Consider the following 19,126-nt stretch of genomic DNA (forward strand, 5'->3'; position numbering starts at 1 on the left):
ATTATTGTTTATCAAATAGTGCCACTGATTTGACATGAAAGCCACTTTAAAATTTATTTCCTAATTAATCTTATATCAAATACATAAAACCTTAAGAAAATCATAACTTGTACACTTTAAATCCGATTTGACCCGTTCGAATTATGTTGGACTCGTACTAATATTACCTACACCATAGTAACATCATTTTACCATGTAACATGCTATCAAAAACAATTAATTAATTTATCCAACCTATGATTATTGGATTACCATATTTAATGTGAGTTAATCTAGGATTTTAATTTGGACCATCTACTGGTATATGATTCTGTGGTAACTTAGATTGAAGGTTAAGTTAGTTATATCTTTCTCACATAATTGATTTTAATCATCATAATATATAGTTTATTGATTAATCACTTAGAACCTGGTAAAACCATAACTTCTTAGCCATAACTCCGATTATAGTGCCTCTCGAACCCACGATCTCGTAGCTTCGCGTAGATTATTATTACGCAGTTTATTCTTTTGTATGGTGTGATGTTAATTTTGCATATACCATGTTTGTCTGTATTGCTACGACTAGCAGTGAGGTCACGTGTCATCTGAAGAGCAAGTTGGTACCTGGAATCTCAAGTCCCAGGCAAGTTGTGCCCTTGATCACTTCTTTTTACCCAGTCATGTTCTAATTAATCATAATGATCTGCATAGGTTAATTTTGATGGGACCCAATAGGTTACCCTAGTTTGACTATCTTTATACCTTGTTCGCCACTGGATTTTCGGGTAGTACCTGCTATTGCTTTATGTGGTTTTGGGTATAGAGATACATTTTATTCATGATTATCTTTTATTATCAGTTATTATTTACTGTTCATGATAAGATCATTATGTTAATTGGAACATGGAGAACCACCCGGGAAAACAGTGCTACCACAAGGGTTTATGGACGCCCTTGGCTGATTAATTAGGAAAGCTAGTGGAGGACTACCTTACCCGAAAGGGGCAAGGGCAGTAGGGGAGTGGTCAGTGTAGGGAGGTCCTTGGTTGATTTTGCTGCGATGGCGGTCAGGCAAGAACCCTGCATTGGAGCTTCCTATAAACTGTAGCGGGTTTTCTGAAGCTAGTGGAACTTTGTAAAGGCCTCGTAGTGTTACCCTGCCTCACCTCCTCAGTAGAGGTGTATGGGAAGTCGCGATCCCTTGCCAGATGGGTAACATGACTTGTGGGTAAAGATGCGCAACCTCTGCAGAGTGTAAAACTGGTATACTAGCCGTGCTCACGGTCATGAGCAGCTCGGACACTCACATGATTAATTTATGGAACTTAAATTCAATTTGTCATATGCATTGCATCGCAGGTGATGTTGTTACTTCTGTTCTACTATTTAATTGGGTTGGTATTTACTTATACTTAGTAATTGCTAATAAAATTTTGACCAACTTTAAAAGCAATGCTCAGCTCTAACCATCCTCTTTGGTAAGCCTTACACTTCACGTGAGCTCCCACCTTTGGCGAGTTCATGCACATTATTCCCCACAACTTGTTGAGCGATGAACGTATGTGAGCTCACTCTTGCTGTCTCACACCCCCCACAGGTCAAGAATAGGTACCACAAGATGAGGCGCTTGGAGGATGTTGTGGCGAGTTCGTGAGAGGTCTAGGCCGTCGTCTCCCAGTCAACTTTGGGTTGCTGGACCGTTGTCTCCTTATAATGTAATTATTTATTTTTTTTGTATAGAACTCCTGTAATGTAGTAAAGATGTGACATTCGATCCTGTGCCATGATTCATCATATGTGTGAGACTTGGTCCCAGCACACCTGGTGATTATGTTCGCGCCCGGGCTTTGGATCCCTGAAATCCGGGTGTGACAAAAAGAAGGGAAGGTGTTTTTTCGCCGAAGGCTGAAAAACGGTATGTGCGTAAGTTTCATGCATCGCAAAGATATAAATTACAATAGTTTACATATTCGATTCAAAATTACACACATCAAATATTACATAGTCTTGTTACAATAGAAGCTTAATGTTCATTCCATTGTCCCATACATCGAGCATTTCAAAATATTATTACAATGAAATCTATTCTTCTTTGAGAACTTTTTCTGCAACTTCGTTTAAAAGTTTATCGACAACTTCGTCAATAATGGAGTCGGCCATGTTTATAATGTCCATCGCTTCCTTCATTTCTGGATCATCTAGGGGATCGTACGGTTCTGGCGGCGGAGATAGTTCAGCTGAAGTAGTAAAAATTGATTAGTTCGAAGCCACAAAGCAAGTACCGAAACTAAAAAACCAAAAAATAATACCTGTTGGGGACCTTCGTCTTCTGAAGGTCCTCAAAAACATGATTTAACAATGTTTCCAAAGTGTAATATATATACAGGTACCTTAGAACTTGGAATAAAACTGTACACGATATGGAAAGCATGGTCGAGACAAAGGTTGACGCAGCTTCGAAGCTACGCGCAATGGAGCTTCGGCTCAGCGGCAGGAAAAGGAACCGACTTAAAGGGGAAAAGGCCATCTAGTCCTCGATGGATTTTCCTTAAGTCAATAGTAAACGTAAAGGGCATGAATGTAATTTTACACAGGCTGCGCCCTGTGCCTATAAATAGATGAACAGTACCCCCGTACTATTCACGCTGACTTGTACTCGCTCGTGCGTCACGCTTGAACTTTTGCCTTCTGTCAAGCCGAAGGTACAAATGTAATTCAATATTGTTCTTATTCATCCATGATTATATAATAAGGACATATAAATGATGTTATATGATTATTCATGTTATTTCTCATGTTTCATATGCTTCTTCTTTCATCAATGTAAACTGTGATGACGAAGGTACGTCCTTCACGACCTTCGTCCAAAGATCGTTATATCCTAAGGGAAATAATGCTTCGAAGGACGAAGGGCATTAACCATTAACTTCTTTCTGTGTTGCCTTGTTCTTAACTCATAGCATTTGAGAACAAGTCCCCAACAATACCTATATGCCTTTCGCGTTCTACGGCTTCTTCAGCTTGTCTTGCTTCTGCTCGGGCGTCATGGGTGTCTTTTCACTCTTATTTATAATTTCATGTGCCATCTCTCGACCACCATTCACCCAGACATCATTGTAAAATTTCCCGCCCATTAAGGTTGCTTCAGCTGAAGGATTCTTCATATCATCTACGGAGAAGGTGGTTTCGGCCTGGGCTATGGCTTTAATGTGATCGCATCCGGCCTTCTCCAAGATGGCTGAAATCCCCCACGCACCAGAAAACGCGCAAACATCCCCGCGATCACTCAAAATTTCTTCGAAGGCTTCAGCTTCTCCATTTATCTAGTCAATGACGCCTTCGGGGTCGCCTCGTATGAAGTTTTCTTCAACAGAGTAGGCACCCACTTTGGCGAAGCTAGTTTTAAATTTTCTCATGCAATCCAAGGATTTCTCGAAGCACCTTTCCTTGGATTCGCAAAGTTCTTTAACATTTTTCTCTAGATAATTTTCCAATATTCGCTGATTTCTTGATTAGCCTGTGCGAATGCGCAGTTTTCCTTAGCTTCGGCCAGTTGTCTCCGAAGGTCTTCAATTTCAGTTTTCTGAGCTTTGGCCTGAGCTTTGAAATTAGCTTCGTCTTCCTTTACTTTGTTCACCAATGAAATTAAGATTTTGTCTTTTTCCATACCTTCGTTTCTCAATTCAATCACCACTGAACGAAGGTTATTAAGAGCCATTGTATAGCCTTCGTCTTCAATATTCTTCTGCGCCCTAAGGGCATTACTAAGAATTAAGCCATACAAAGAGGAGGAAAGAATTGAGCATGACAAATAAAATACTTCATTCTCAAATTCAAAGTTAATTTCTATACCTTTATACTATTGTATGCTAGGCTGTTAGCAAGATCATCCTTCGACAAAATTGAAAGGCCATCTTCCAGCTTCAAAAATCCCATGCTTTTAACTATCTCCCGGCAAACAGATATTTATTTATTGTCCAGGAGACAGTACATGAAATCATCTTCATTACTGCCATTAAACCCTAAGGCTCCTTTCGGATATTTCAGTTTTTGAGCATAATGCCATGCTTCCGTGATTTCATCTTCGGACAATTTCTTCCCCGAAGCATGTCGATAAATGTAATCAACAGCTTCGGCTGGCGCTTCAGAGGTAGGAGATTTTGCCCTTTCTGCCATATCTTGCCCTGCTGTCAGAATGGTATCCAAAGTTTGCTGATCAGTTTGGACTTCAGACGTGACAGCCTTCGTCTCACTGGGCATTGAGGGCCCAGCCTCGGCTTCGGCTTTGGCCTGCCCAGCTTCAACTTCAGTTTGCGCTTTGGTAGCTTCGGCAATTTTCTTTGAAGGAGCGGGGCTCAAGACCTTTGTAGTCTCTAGCACAACATCTAGCACGCTGGCCATTCTCCTCCTCTTAGGAGTTGCGGCAGAAGCTTTTTGTGCCTTCAACAGTTTTGCCTCTATTGAAGGGCTCAGAATTTCTGGCATTTTCATTGTTTCTTCCGCCTGTGGCTCTTCGGCCTTATCATCTTTAGATATGGTTGGCCTGACTGTAGGCACCTTCGGCACTACAGTTGGCTCTTCAGTGCTCTGCACAATCGGAGCAGTTTGTTTTGCTTCGACAGCTGAAGAGGACCCTACGCCAAATTCAGGTACTACGGTCGGTTCAATATAACGCGACCGGTGGGTCAGAACCTTCACCTTTTTGCTCTTTGGCTCAGCTGGGGTGACCGAAGCGTCAAATTTCCTCTTTTTCTCTTGCCCTCACAGCAGGTAACGGTAATCAGGGTATACGAAGCCAATAGCATCAAATACCCTGTTTAATCTTTTCTTGCCCCGACCTCCAAAGGTTGCGGACAGAGCATTATCTTCGGCCTTGGAGTATGCTCCAAGTAGCTCATCGCTGGTAGCTTCAATACACTTCAGCCAGTCGTCGTTTGGCTCATCAAACTTCTCCCTAAATCTGAAGGTATACTTCAGTCGGACCAGACCACCATCACTAGAATCGGTGGTGGTCTCCTTCGACATATCCCAGCTTTCCACAAGTGGCCATACCCTGAAGGATATATGCTCTTGAATCAAATCCCTTGTGCCAATGAAGTCACAAACAGTGCTAAAAGCCCTCTAACATGCTCCGACATTGCCATCAATTTCCACCTTCGGCCTTCGGAGGCCGAAGCGAGACCAGATGGGGCGCTGGATGATTTCTTTGATGTCTTCCCTTGCCTTTAAATTATTTTTAACATAAAACCACTCCTCCATCCAGGCTCCGGGCCATCTCTTCCGGAATGTTGGCACCGGGTGGCTTGCGTTGGGGCGAGCAATAAATCCATAACAATCGAAGTTGTTGTGGTACTATTTTTTGCCAGTAGCCTTCATCTCATATAAAAGCTCATGCATACTACAGAAGCACTTCGCGCTTGGCTCTAGCCCCTGACTCCTTGCAGCCTAGACAAAAATCCCCATCCTCATTATAGCTTCGGGGGTGATCTGATGAGGGAAGATCTGGTATATCTTCAGCACTTCAACCACAAACTTGCTCAAAGGGAACCGAAGACCAGTCTTAAAAAGCTTTGGTAGATAACAACTTCATTTTCCTCAGGGGCAGGGACGATGTTGTCTCCGCCAGCTCTCACGATAGACATGTCACGAAAGTACCTTCCTCTCATGTTGTCAAGATGACTCTGTTTAATAGTCGATTTTTCGAAGACAGCATGGCTTGGTCGCCAGGGCCGTTCTTCAGAATCTTCATCCCACTTTCCACACCATAACTATCACTGTCATAAGTATCTTCACAGAAACCTTCTAGTATCTCTTTAGTAATCTTCTCTGTGTTTGTTTTTGACATAGACTCAATAAACCCGGCGATAAAGGGATTCGCAACTTTCTTTTCTTCAAACAACTTTGTTTCCTCAGTTAGCTTCGTCTCTGCAGTCATCTTCTTTTCTTCAATCATCTTTTCCCCGGACATGGTGAAAACACGTCTTTAAATCGAAGCTCGAAAAGCTTGAAAATCAGGCGAGAGCTAGTGAGCAAGAGCTAAAAAGTTTGAGAAAATAACGTAAACGGTACAAATGGCGTATCAAATGTTGCCGGTGTGGGTTCATATTTATACGCCCAATGCTTTGCAACTTGGTGGACCCCATCTGTCATTAACTATTGCTATTCTAGCAAAGGGAAGGTGTTTTTTCAGACCTTCGGCTTAAGGCCTTCGTTCATGTCGCAGTCTGAATTCGTTGTTATAATAAATTAATACTGCGAGGGGCTACTGTTGGGGGCCTTCGTCTTCCGAAGGTCCTCAAAAACATGATTTAACAATGTTTCCCAAGTGTAATACATGTACAGGTACCTTCAGACTCAGAATGAAACTGTACGCAATATGAAAAGCATGGTCAAGACGAAGGATGATGCAGCTCCGAAGCTACGTGCAGGGGAGCTTCGGCTCAGCGGCAGGAAAAGGAACCGACTTAAAGGAGAAAAGGCTATCTAGTCCTCGTTGTATTGTCCTTACGTCAATAGTAAACATAAAGGGCATGAATGTAATTTTACACAGGCTGCGCCCTGTGCCTATAAATAGATGAACAGTACCCCCATACTGTTCACGCTGACTTGTATTTGCTCGTGCGTCAAGCTTGGACTTTTGCCTTCTATCAAGCTGAAGGTACAAATGTAATTCAATATTGTTTATGCTTATTCATGATGATATAATAAAGATATATAAATGATGTCATGTGATTATTCATGTTACTTCTCATGTTTCATATGCTTCTTCTTTCATTAATATAAACTGCGATGATGAAGGTACGTCCTTCATGACCTTCGTCTGGAGATCATTATATCCTAAGAGAGATAATGCTTCGAAGGACGAAGGGCATTAACCTTTAACATTCTGTGTTGCCTTGTTCTTAACTCATAGCATTTGAGAACAAGTCCCCAACACTTATAGAAATGGCCCAAGGACACATTTCCCTTTCAATCTCCCCCTTTTTGGTGATTTATGCCAACACATCAAAAAGCAACAAAAGAAGTGCAACATTAATGCAAATGAAGACCAATTCCCTTTTTACTTAAGATTTGGCATATTTGGATCACTCTTTGCCACCACTTGGTTTGTTTTTGCAAATCAAATTCTTTTTCCTATCTCTAAGTTAAACACACTTGTTTGGGCAAATTGACAGATATTCCAAGAGTAAAATTGATCAAGTGCCAAAAACTCCCCCTTTTTCCCATAATCAAAACTCTCCCCCATAAGAGGCCAAATTTTGCAATAAGAGTATTTTGACAAAAACCAAATTCTAACTCCTCTATTTTCAAAATTCACAAGTGGTTGGCTGATCCAGTTGCTTTGGCCCTTAATTTCTCCCCCTTTGGTATTAAGCACCAAAACGAGATCATTCTTGGCCCCCTAACCCCATTGCCTCACCAAAATGTCAAAAAAAGAGCAAAAAGGCAATGAGAGCACGAGTATGAACTTGGAATTGAATACACTAATACCGGAGTGCAGTGGAAGTCTTTTAGTCGTCCAAGTTCACTTTCCCTTTCAATGTACTTTTGAGACTACATCAAGTGTACTCAACCAAACACGTTAGTCTCAAAAGGGTCAAGTTGTAGCACATCTCCCCCTAAATATGTGCATCATGTGCATACGGACTTGTGAGGTCCGGGGATGACTTGTACAACTTGAGCACCAGAAATATACAACGAATAATGTAAATGCTCAAAGTAACATGATCAAAGGCATAGACTACATGTATGCTATAGATCAATCCAAGTTACGCGAATCTAAGACATTTAGCTCACTACGCAACCTGCAAAATCTTTTCTCATCTAAAGGCTTGGTGAAGATATCGACTAGCTGGTTCTCGGCGCCAATGTAATACACATCGATATCTCCCTTTTACTGGTGATCCCTCAGGAAGTGATGTCGGATGTCTATGTGCTTAGTGCGGCTGTGTTCAACAGGATTATCCACCAAGCGGATTGCACTCTCATTGTCACATAGGAGTGGGACTTTGCTCAAATTGTAGCCAAAGTCCCAAAGGGTTTGCCTCATCCAAAGTAGTTGCGTGCAACACTGTCCTGCGGCAACGTACTCGGCCTCAGCGGTGGATAGGGAAACAGATGTTTGTTTCTTTGAACTCCAGGACAACAGGGACCTTCCTAGAAATTGGCACGTCCCTCATGTGCTCTTCCTATCAACCTTGCACCCGGCATAATCGGAGTCTGAGTATCCAATCAAGTCAAAGGTAGACCCCTTTGGATACCAGATCCCGAAGCAAGGCGTAGAAACTAAATACCTAAGAATTCGCTTAACGACCACAAGGTGACATTTCTTGGGGTCGAATTGAAATCTAGCACACATGCATACACTAAGCATAATGTCCAGTCTACTAGCAAAAAGATAAAGTAATGAACTTATCATTGACCGGTATGTCTTTTGATCAACGGACTTACCTCCTTTGTTGAGGTCAAGATGCCCGTTAGTTCCCATTGGTGTCTTTGCGGGCTTGGCGTCCTTCATCCCAAACCTCTTGAGAAGATCTTGAGTGTACTTCGTTTGGGAGATGAAAGTGATGTCCTTGAGTTGCTTCACTTGGAATCCAAGGAAGTAGGTCAACTCGCCCATCATCGACATCTCGAACTTTTGCATCATCACCCTGCTAAACTCCTCACAAGACTTTTGATTAGTAGAACCAAATATTATGTCATTGACATAAATTTGGCAAACAAAAAGATCACCATTGCATGTCTTTGTGAAAAGAGTGGGATCGGCTTTCCCAACCTTGAAAGCATTAGAAAGAAGGAAATCTCTAAGGCATTCATACCATGCTCTTGGGGCTTGCTTAAGTCCATAGAGCGCCTTAGAGAGGTTATATACATGGTCGGGATACCTGTCATCCTCAAAGCCAGGGGGTTGTTCCACGTATAACTCCTCCTTGAACGGCCCATTGAGGAAGGCGCTCTTCACGTCCATTTAAAATAGCCTAAAAGAGTGGTGAGCAGCATAGGCTAATAAAATTCGAATTGACTCTAGCCTAGCCACAGGAGCAAAAGTCTCCTCGAAATCCAAACCTACGACTTGGGCATAACCTTTTGCCACAAGTCGAGCCTTGTTTTTTGTCACCACTCTGTGCTCGTCTTGCTTGTTGCGGAACACCCACTTGGTTCCCACAACGTTTTGCTTTAGACGCGGCACCAGGCTCCAGACTTCATTTCTTTTGAAGTTGTTGAGCTCTTCCTGCATGGCTAAAACCCAGTCTGGATCCTGCAAGGACTCTTCTACCCTGAAAGGCTCAATAGAAGAGACAAACGAGTAATGCTCACAAAAAGTAGCTAATCGTGAGCGAGTGGTTACTCCCTTGCTGATGTCACCCAAAATCTAGTCGACGGGGTGATGTCTTTGGATTGACGCCCGAACTTGAGTTGGAGGGGCTTGTGGTGCTTCTTCCTCTACAACCTGTTTTTCCTGTCCTCCCCCTTGATCCTCCTCCTCTTCCTGAGGTACCCTGTACGTCGTCTTGAGTTGGGGGATGCACCAGTGTCGAGGAAGAAGGTTGATCTTGTTCCTGCATTTCCTGTGGTCACACATCTCCTATCGCCATCGTTCGTATTGCGGTCGTCGGAACTTCATCTTCATCTATGTCATCAAGATCAACTTGCTCTCTTGGAGAGCCATTAGTCTCATCAAATACAACGTTGCTAGAGACTTCAACTAATCCCGATGATTTGTTGAAGACCCTATACGCCTTTGTATTTGAGTCATATCCTAGTAAAAACCCTTCTACTACTTTGGGAGCAAATTTAGAATGTCTACCTTTCTTCACCAGAATGTAGCATTTGCTCCCAAATATACGAAAGTAAGAGACATTGGGTTTGTTACCAGTAAGGAGTTTGTAGGAGGTCTTCTTGAGAAGGCGATGCAGATAGAGCCGGTTTATGGCGTGACAGGTTGTGTTCACAGCTTCCGAACAAAACCGCTCAGGCGTCTTGAACTCTCCAAGCATTGTTCTCGCCATGTCAATTAGCGTCCTATTCTTCCTCTCTACCACACCGTTTTGTTGTGGTGTGTAGGGAGCAGAGAACTCGTGATTGATGCCTTCCTCCTCAAGAAACTCTTCAACTTGTAGATTTTTGAACTTAGACCCATTGTCGCTTCTTATCTTCTTCACCTTTAGCTCAAATTCATTTTGAGCTCTCCTTAAGAAGCGCTTTAGAGTCCCTTGGGTTTCTGACTTATCCTGTAGAAAGAATACCCAAGTGAAGCGGGGAAAATCATCAACAATTACAAGACCATACTTACTTCCCCCGATGCTGAGGTAGGCAATGGGTCCAAAGAGATCCATGTGAAGAAGCTCCAGTGGTGTTGATGTCATCATCACATTCTTGCTGTGATGAGTGCTTCCCACCTGTTTCCCTGCCTGACATGCTGCACAAGGTCTGTCTTTCTCAAAACAGACATCAGTTAGTCCTAACACATGATCTCCCTTTTGAAGCTTATGAAGGTTCTTCATCCCAACATGTGCTAGACGGCGATGCCAAAGCCAGCACATATTAGTCTTAGCTATTAAGCATGCATCTAGATCGGCATTCTCATTCAAAAAATCAACTAAATAAAGCTTGCCGTCTACTACACCCTTAAAAGCTAATGAACCATCACTCCTTCTAAAGACAGATACATCTACATTTGTGAATAAACAATTATAACCCATGTTACATAATTGACTCACAGATAACAAATTATATCCGAGCGATTCAACTAAAAACACATTAGAGATAGAATGCTCGGATGTGATGGCTATCTTTCCCAATCCTTTGACCTTGCCTTGGTTCCCATCTCCAAAGATGATTGAATCCTAGGAATCCTTGTTTTTGATGTAGGAGGTGAACATTTTCTTCTCCCCCATCATGTGGTTCGTGCATCCGTTGTCGATAATCTAGCTTGAGCCCCGGATGCATAAACCTGCAAGGCAATTTAAGCTTGGGTTTTAGGTACCCAACTCTTGTTGGGTCCTACAAGGTTAGTCACAATATCTTTTGGAACCCAAATGCACATTTTGTCTCCCTTGCATTTGGATACCAACTTCCTAGCAACTACTTTTGCATTCTTACATAAAAGTACAAAGGAAGTATTGCAAGTATGGAAAATAGTAGTAGGACCATTGCAAACTCTCCTAGGCGCATGAGACACAACATGATTACGCCTAGGCCTATTTCTACCATAATCATAAGTAGAGCTAGAATCAATCATAGCATGATCATAGTATATATCATTATGAGCATCCCTAGTAAATTTCCTATCATAAATATAAGCATGATTCTTTTGGGGACTACTAGCCATAGGAGCCTTTCCTTTCTCCTTGTTGATAACGGGAGTCCTTTGACTTGTTAAGTTCTTGGTTTCCTTTCGAAAACCAAGCCCATCCTTAATTGAGGGGTGTCTACCAACAGTGTAAGCATCCCTAGCAAATTTTTGTTTATCATAATCCATTTTGCAAGTCTTAAGTTGAGCATTAAGACCTGCCACCTCATCGTTTAATTTAGCAATAGAAGCAAGATGTTCATCACAAGCATTAACATCAAAGTCCTTACATCTATTGCAAATAACTACATGTTCTACACATGATCTAGTTGCATTTGCTTCCTCTAGTTTAGCATTTAATTCATCATTTAAATCCTTTAGACTAGAGACAGATTCATGACAAGCAGACAACTCAGAGGATAACATTTCATTTCTTTTAATTTCTAAAGCAAGAGATTTTTGAACACTAACAAATTTATCATGTTCCTCATACAAGATATCTTCTTGCTTTTCTAGTAATCTATCCTTTTCATTAAGGGCATCAATTAATTCATTAATTTTGTCTACTTTAGCTCTATCTAATCCCTTAAATAAATTAGTGTAATCTACTTCATCATCAGATGATTCCTCATCGCTAGAAGAAGAGTACTTGGGGGTATCTCGAATGCATACCTTCTTCTCCTTAGCCATAAGGCAAGTATGACGTTCGTTGGGAAAGAGCGAAGATTTATCGAAGGCCGAGGCAGCCAAACCTTCATCGTCGGAGTCAGATGAAGAGCAGTTAGAATCTCATTCATTTCCAAGGTGTGCCTTGCCCTTCGCCTTCCTGTAGTTCTTCTTCTTCTCCCTCTTCCTGTGCTTTTCTTATCCCTGGTCATTATCATTATCGGGGCATTGTGCTATGAAATGACCAGTCTTACCGCATTTGAAGCAGGAGCGCTTTCCTCTTGTTTTATTCTAGTTGGGGTATTCCTTGCGTCCTTTCAAGGCGGTTTTGAAGCGCTTGATGATGAGCGCCATTTCGTCCTTGTTCAGCCCGACAGCCTCCACTTGTGCTACCTTGCTCGGTAGTGCTCCCTACTGCTTGTTGCTTTGAGAGCAACGGGTTGCGGCTCGTAGACGGGTAGTGGACCATTTAACACATCGTCCACGTATCGCGCCTCCTTCACCATCATGCGCCCGCTCACAAATTTTCCAAGGATCTCCTCGGGCGTCATCTTGGTGTACCTGGGGTTTTCACGAATAAGGTTGGCAAGATGGGGGTCAATAACGGTAAATGACCTGAGCATGAGTCGGACGACGTCATGATCCGTCCATCTTGTGCTCCCGTAGCTTCAGATTTTGTTGACCAGGGTCTTGAGCCTGTTGTAGGTCTGTGTTGGCTCCTCTCCCCTGATCATCGCGAACCTCCCCAGCTCGCCTTCCACTAGTTCCATCTTGGTGATCATTGTGGCGTCGTTTCCCTCATGAGATATCTTGAGGGAGTCCTAGATTTGCTTAGCATTGTCCAAGCCACTCACTTTATTATACTCATCCCTACAAAATTATGCTAGCAAGACAGTAGTAGCTTAGGCATTTTTATGAATTTGTTCATTAATAAGCACAAGATTATCCGTACTATCAAAATGCGTCCCATTTTCCACAATTTCCCAAATGCTAGGATGGAGAGAAAATAAATGACTACGCATTTTATGGCTCCAAAATGAGTAATCCTCTCCATCAAAGTGTGGGGGTTTTCCAAGAGGAATAGAAAGTAAATGGGCATTCGAATTATACGGAATACGAGAATAATCAAAGGAATAGTTTTGATTAACCGTCTTTTTCTTGGATGAGGAGTCGTCGTCGTCCCTTGGTGAAGAAGATGATGCATCACTGTCATAGTAGATGATCTTCTTGATGTGTCTCTTCTTTTCCCGTCCCTCTTCTTGTGACTCGAACCTGAGTCAGTGGGCTTGTCGTCCCTTGGCTCGTTGAAGAGGGACTCCTTCTCCTTGTCATTGACCACCATCCCCTTTACCTTAGTATCCATCTCTTCGAGCGGTTAGTCCCTTAGATGAAGAGTACGACTCTGATACCAATTGAGAGCACCTAGAGGGGGGGTGAATAGGTGATCCTGTAAAATCAAACACTAAATAGCCACAAAACTTGATTATAAAGAGGTTAGTGCGAGTTAATCAAATTTATGAAGCGAGCTCTTGCGAACACAAGCAATCACAGAGAGGAGCAACACAAGAGACACTCGATTTTTATCTCGTGGTTCGGCCAAGTAACACTTTCCTACTTCCACGTTGTGGCATCCCAATGGACGAGGGTTGCACTCAACCCCTTTCAAGTGATCCGATGATCAACTTGAATACCACGGTCTTTCCTTTGAGATCTTTTCCCATTTGCGAGGAATCTCTACAAGTTGGAGCCTCTCGCCCTTACAAAGTTTTGATCACAAGAAGCACAAGAGTAAGGGAGAAAAAACAACACACACAAGATTCAATCCACAGCACACACACACACGCACACAAGCCAGGACTTGAGCTCAAAACACAACACAGGGAGTTCACAACTCGAACGGAGCTCAAATCACTAACACAACGAATCAAATGCGTGGAGGCAGAGTCTGGATGTCTTAGTATGCTTAGAGAATGCTTGGTATACTACTCCATGCGCTTAGGGGTCTCTTTTATAGCCCCAAGGCAGCTAGGAGCCATTGGACATCAATTTGGTAGGCAATTCTTGCCTTCTACGAGTGGTGCACCGGACAGTCCGGTGCACCACCGGACAACCACTGTAGCAGTCCGGTGCTCGATTTCCTTCCATACCGGGCACAGTCGATCGTTGGTCCTTGGGACCGGTTGGCGCACCGGACACTATCCGATGCACACCGGACAGTCAGGTGTGCCCAACCGACCGTTGGCGCGGACCACGTGTCGCGCGTTGATCGCGCGGCCGACCGTTGGCTGCTGGCGCAGTTGACTCACCGGACAGTCCGGTGCACCACCCGATAGTCCGGTGATTTATAGCCATGTCGCCTTCCTCTTTTCCCGAGAGCGCCAAGTTGACGTCGAGCCAGCCTGGGGCACCGAACACTGTCCGGTGCACCACCGAACAGTCAGGTGTGCCAGGCCCGAGCTGGTGTTGGCTGAACTTTGCCAACTTTTCTCCAATTCAAATCTTGTTTTCTTGGCACTGTTTCTAGCACTTATATAAACATGTCAGTATGTTAAACAATTCACTAAGTCTAGAAACATATCTTGTTCTTGGTTTCGTACTTCTCACTCATTTGGCACATAGGGACTTACTCAATATGTGTTGGACATCTAACCACCAAAATACTTATAGAAATGGCCCAAGGACATATTTCCCTTTCATCTGTTGCAGGGGTAGGCCCTTATACTCCATGACAGTGGCCATGTCCCACTTGAGCATGCACGACACGGCGCACACGCCGCATGTGTATGTATCGAACCTGATCAGTGGTGAATCTCTAATGCTCCCGAGCATCTTGCTCATCAACCGTCTGTGGACATGGCCGTCGCACACCCCAATGTCTCTGATGCGAACCTGATCAGTGGTGAATCCCCAATGCGCCCGAGCATCTTGCTCATCAGTTACACTTTTGTTTAACTAACGTTAATTAATTAGACCTTTTAATTAAACTAATTTGTAGTAGTTAACTTACGCTTTATAAATCTGTGTCAAATAATAATAACTCAAACATTTTGCCCTAATGTTCGTTTAATATAAATGTGACGTTTATTTAGTTTATCTCGCGTATCGCGCGCACGTGTTGCACGTGGTTACGTGCTGATCCGCGTGTCATTCGCGCGTCGTCGCTGGGCAGTTTGCGTGGTTCGCGCGTGACGCGAGCATTGTTTCATGTATGTCGCGCGCATTGCCGCACGCGTTATTAAATGGTTCCGCATTAGCTGCTCGTATTAACTAAGTAATTCTCGTTCAATTGTTGACTAATAAAGTAATTGTTCAATCGGAAACAAACTGGTAATCTTAGTCATACGATTTAGAAGTATCTGTTCATGTGATTGTGCTAATTCAAAGTATCTTAGTTTATGTTTGACGGAATGTCGATTAAGTGTTTCTGCTTATCGTGTTCGTTCTGAATTAATTCTTTAGTCATCACGGATTCTACGTAACAACTTATAGATGTCGAGTTTATAATATGCTTTCTGTTCGGGTTACGATTCGGATTAAAACTGGAAGGGATATTTCTTTGAAGAACCTCCCGTAAAAGAATTTCGCTAATTAACTTGGAAATATAGTTTTACGTGTTTAATCATAATTCAGTAGTATTCGTAGGACGCATCGTTCATCAGCCATGAATTGTTAAGTTATTTAATATATTATGCGTCGCAAAACCTGTTTTGACTCGTTTTGGTCGCGTCAACTATGTAACAACGTCACATTCTTATTAGTAACATTGTTTCGTCACGACACATGCTTTAATTAATTAATTAGTCAAGTAATTGTTTAATCGAAAGGTTACTTAAAATAGTTTTCTGGTTAAAACTCTTTTATAGTTTACCCCTTCGTCTACCCCTGGAACATCATTTTGACTTTAAAATATAATTTAGGAATTCGATTTGCACCAACATGATTAATCTTAACTAAAATATTCTTTGTTAATAATTGCTTAGATTAATCATGCTTTTATTTATTAGTTTTGCACGTCGCTTGCCTTGCCACGCGTCGTTAGCGTGTATCTCGCGTGTCGATCACGTGTGTCGCACGACGTCTGCGCGTGATAATAAATAGTTTGCCACTTATAAACACTCATGTTAGTGACGTTAGATCGTCAAGTCATATATGTTAGATAATTAACTTAAGGTTCGCTCGACTCATATTTATTAGACTAATATTTCAATTAAATTAAATATGTAGTGTTTAACTGCGCTTTTATAATAAATATTAACATGACCAATATTAACTAAACTGCTTTTTAATTATTTAATGTTTGTTTAGTACAAACGCGTCACCGATTTAGTTTCCCTCGCCTATCGCGCGTGCTGTTTCGTACGCGGTGGCGTGCTCGTTCGCTCTAGTCGCGCGCGTGCTGTCTCGTGCGTTGTTTCGCGCGTTGTCCGCATGCTAAGCCATGTGTTTCCGCGCGTCGGTTGCACGCTGTCGTGCTGTTTCACGCGTCGTATATTCGCCTCGCGTAGAATCTCTCGTGTTAATTAAATTACATATTTAACTCACATTTGTTAGTATAGCATATTGATCGAACTAAATGATACATATTATTTATATTTGATAATGTCGAATTAAATGTTTTACTTAATAATTATTTAGCGTAAATGCGAGATTTTCTCGACCGTAGCTTCGAGCGCCACGTTTCTTTCCCTCGCGTGACCATAGAATCAAGCTCTATTTTATATTGTATGTTTTTATAACATTTTATCTTTATGGTGTAATGTTCTTATGCATTTATATATGTCTGTTTGCTTGTGCTTGTTCGTCTTCGCTTCGCGTTGCGATTAGATCACAATTTGTTTCCGCGCTCCGAGGAATCAACGATCAAGCGTTGGCGACCAAGTGATCAAACTCTCTGAGTTGTACGAGATATTGAAGACCGTTGGCGACCAAGTGATCAAATTCTCTGAGTTGTACGAGATATTGAAGACCCTGAGCATCTGTTTGGTGAAGGCAAGTGTCCTCTGACCTATTATGTCCTACTCACTTATAATTCACTATCTCGCATTACATTATTGAAACCTAAGGATCGACTAGTCTGTATTTACCTTATCTGTGTTTACCTTTTGGGTTATCATGGTTAGCTTTATGATATTGCTTTAACTTAATCAATGAACATGATGTGAATATTTTTGATACGATGATGTTATTCCAATGATGATCTTGTGATATTTTAGGGGACTTAGGCCATTTTCCTGAGTACCTCTCCGTAAGGACCTATTCGTGGAGTGACCACCCAGGATAACAGTGCAGCCATGAGGGTGGAATGGGACGCCCTTAGCTGATTAATTAGATGAACCTGGGGGTATAGTTGTCTTTGCCTGAGGGCCATCAATGGGGTCGGGGCGTAGTGCTTGCTCTGCCAAGGGGGTGTAGAGGTTCATTCGATTTGGTTTTGTTAGTCACCCACCTTGGGGAGGTGTACTGCGTTTGTACGACTGGCGAAACCTAACGAGCAGCTATGCACCAGGGGAGTCTTTGTAAAGGTTACGTAGTGATACCCTGCCAGACCAACTAGGTAGTGGTCAATGGGGATTATCTCTCCCCGGGCAGAAAGGGAATCACGACTCGTGGGTAAAGTGTGCGACCTCTGCAAAGGATTAGAAACTGATATATCAGCCGTGCTCACGGTTATGAGCGGCCTTGGATCCTCTTTGATTAGAGATACAGATGGTTTGAGATACAATGATTTTATTTATGGTTTTGGCTCGATGATGATAATGTTTTTCCTCGATGAGGAAATGGTTCACGGGTTGGTTATATGATAAAACTTGGCTTCCACTAATAATAAATACTTGACCAACTAAAAGCAACTGCTTTGAGCTTAACCCCACATAAAGCTAGTCCACCTTAGCCAAACGGGACATTTGCTTTCACAAAGCTGAGACGTGCTGCGTATCTGTGTTTGACCCCTGTGGGTGATGTGATGACTGCAGCTGCGCCTGCCCCCGCATGGCACCATGCGCCGTCGCAGTGGATGGTCCACACCTTCTCTACAGGCGCGTCCGGCTACGTTATTGGCCCTGTCCAGTCAATGATGAAGTCTGCCAGGACTTGTGACTTGATGGCTGTCCTAGGCTCGAAGGTGATATGGTAACCGGAGAGCTCGGCTGCCCATTTGGCGATCCAGACAGACGCCTCCGGATTTCTGAATAATTCGCTGAGTCCCCTGTCCGAGGTAACCCGTACCTTGAACGCTTCGAAATAGTGGCGCAACTTGCGCGATGCCATAACGACTGCGTAGGCAATTTTTTCCAACTCCGTCATATTGCATTTGGAAGTCGTGAGGACTTTGGAGACGTAATAAACTGGACACTGTCGAGTTGTGCCCTCTCTGGCCTGCTCTTGGACCAACGCTGCACTGACTGCGTTTGGCGAAGCTGCGACATAGAGCACCAGAGGTAGCGAGGGGTTGGGGCTGGTAAGAATTGCCAACTCTGACAGGTGCTGCTTTAGTGATGCGATGGCCGCCGCTTGCTCTGGTCCCCATGCAAAGTCTTTTGCGCCGCGTAGCGTTTTGAGGAAAGGTAGGCTTCGCTCTGCGGACTTGGAAATGAATCTGTTGAGGGCGGCCAATCTTTCTGTCAGACGTTGGACGTCTCTGGCTGACAGCGGAGGCGTCATGTTGATGATAGCCTGGATCTTGGTCGGGTTGGCTTCGATCCCGCGGTGCAACACCAGGTAGCCCAGTATCTTCCCCTGGCGAACGCCGAAGACACACTTCTCAGGGTTTAGGCAAAGTCGTGCGTCCCGCATGTTCGTGAATGTTTCTGCGAGGTCGGCCAGATGATCCTCTTTGTTTTTGCTGGCGACGACGATGTCGTCCACATACGTGAATATATTCCGGCCGACTTGGCTCTCGAGCACCGTCTTGGTGAGGCGAGAGAAGGTGGACCCAACGTTCTTTAGTCCCTCCAGCATTCTGACGAAGCAATACGTGCCGAAGGGTGTGATGAAACTGGTACTGGCCTTGTCTTCCTCCTTCATATATATTTAGTGATAGCCCGAGAAGCAGTCAAGGAGTGACATGACTTTGCATCCGACCGCACTATCGACGATTTTGTTGATCCGAGGCAGCGGGAAATTATCCTTGGGGCAGGCCTTGTTGAGACTGGTGAAATCAATGCACATCTGCCACTTGCCACT

At 43.2% G+C, this 19,126-nt stretch overlaps 1 pseudogene; it reads left to right on the plus strand.

Moving 5' to 3' along the window:
* Nucleotides 1-19,126, plus strand: part of LOC109945713 (uncharacterized) — a 65,883-nt pseudogene that overhangs the window by 436 nt on the left and 46,321 nt on the right.

This window comes from Zea mays, chromosome 4, assembly GCF_902167145.1.
Source record: "Zea mays cultivar B73 chromosome 4, Zm-B73-REFERENCE-NAM-5.0, whole genome shotgun sequence".
Classification (NCBI taxonomy): Eukaryota; Viridiplantae; Streptophyta; class Magnoliopsida; order Poales; family Poaceae; genus Zea; species Zea mays.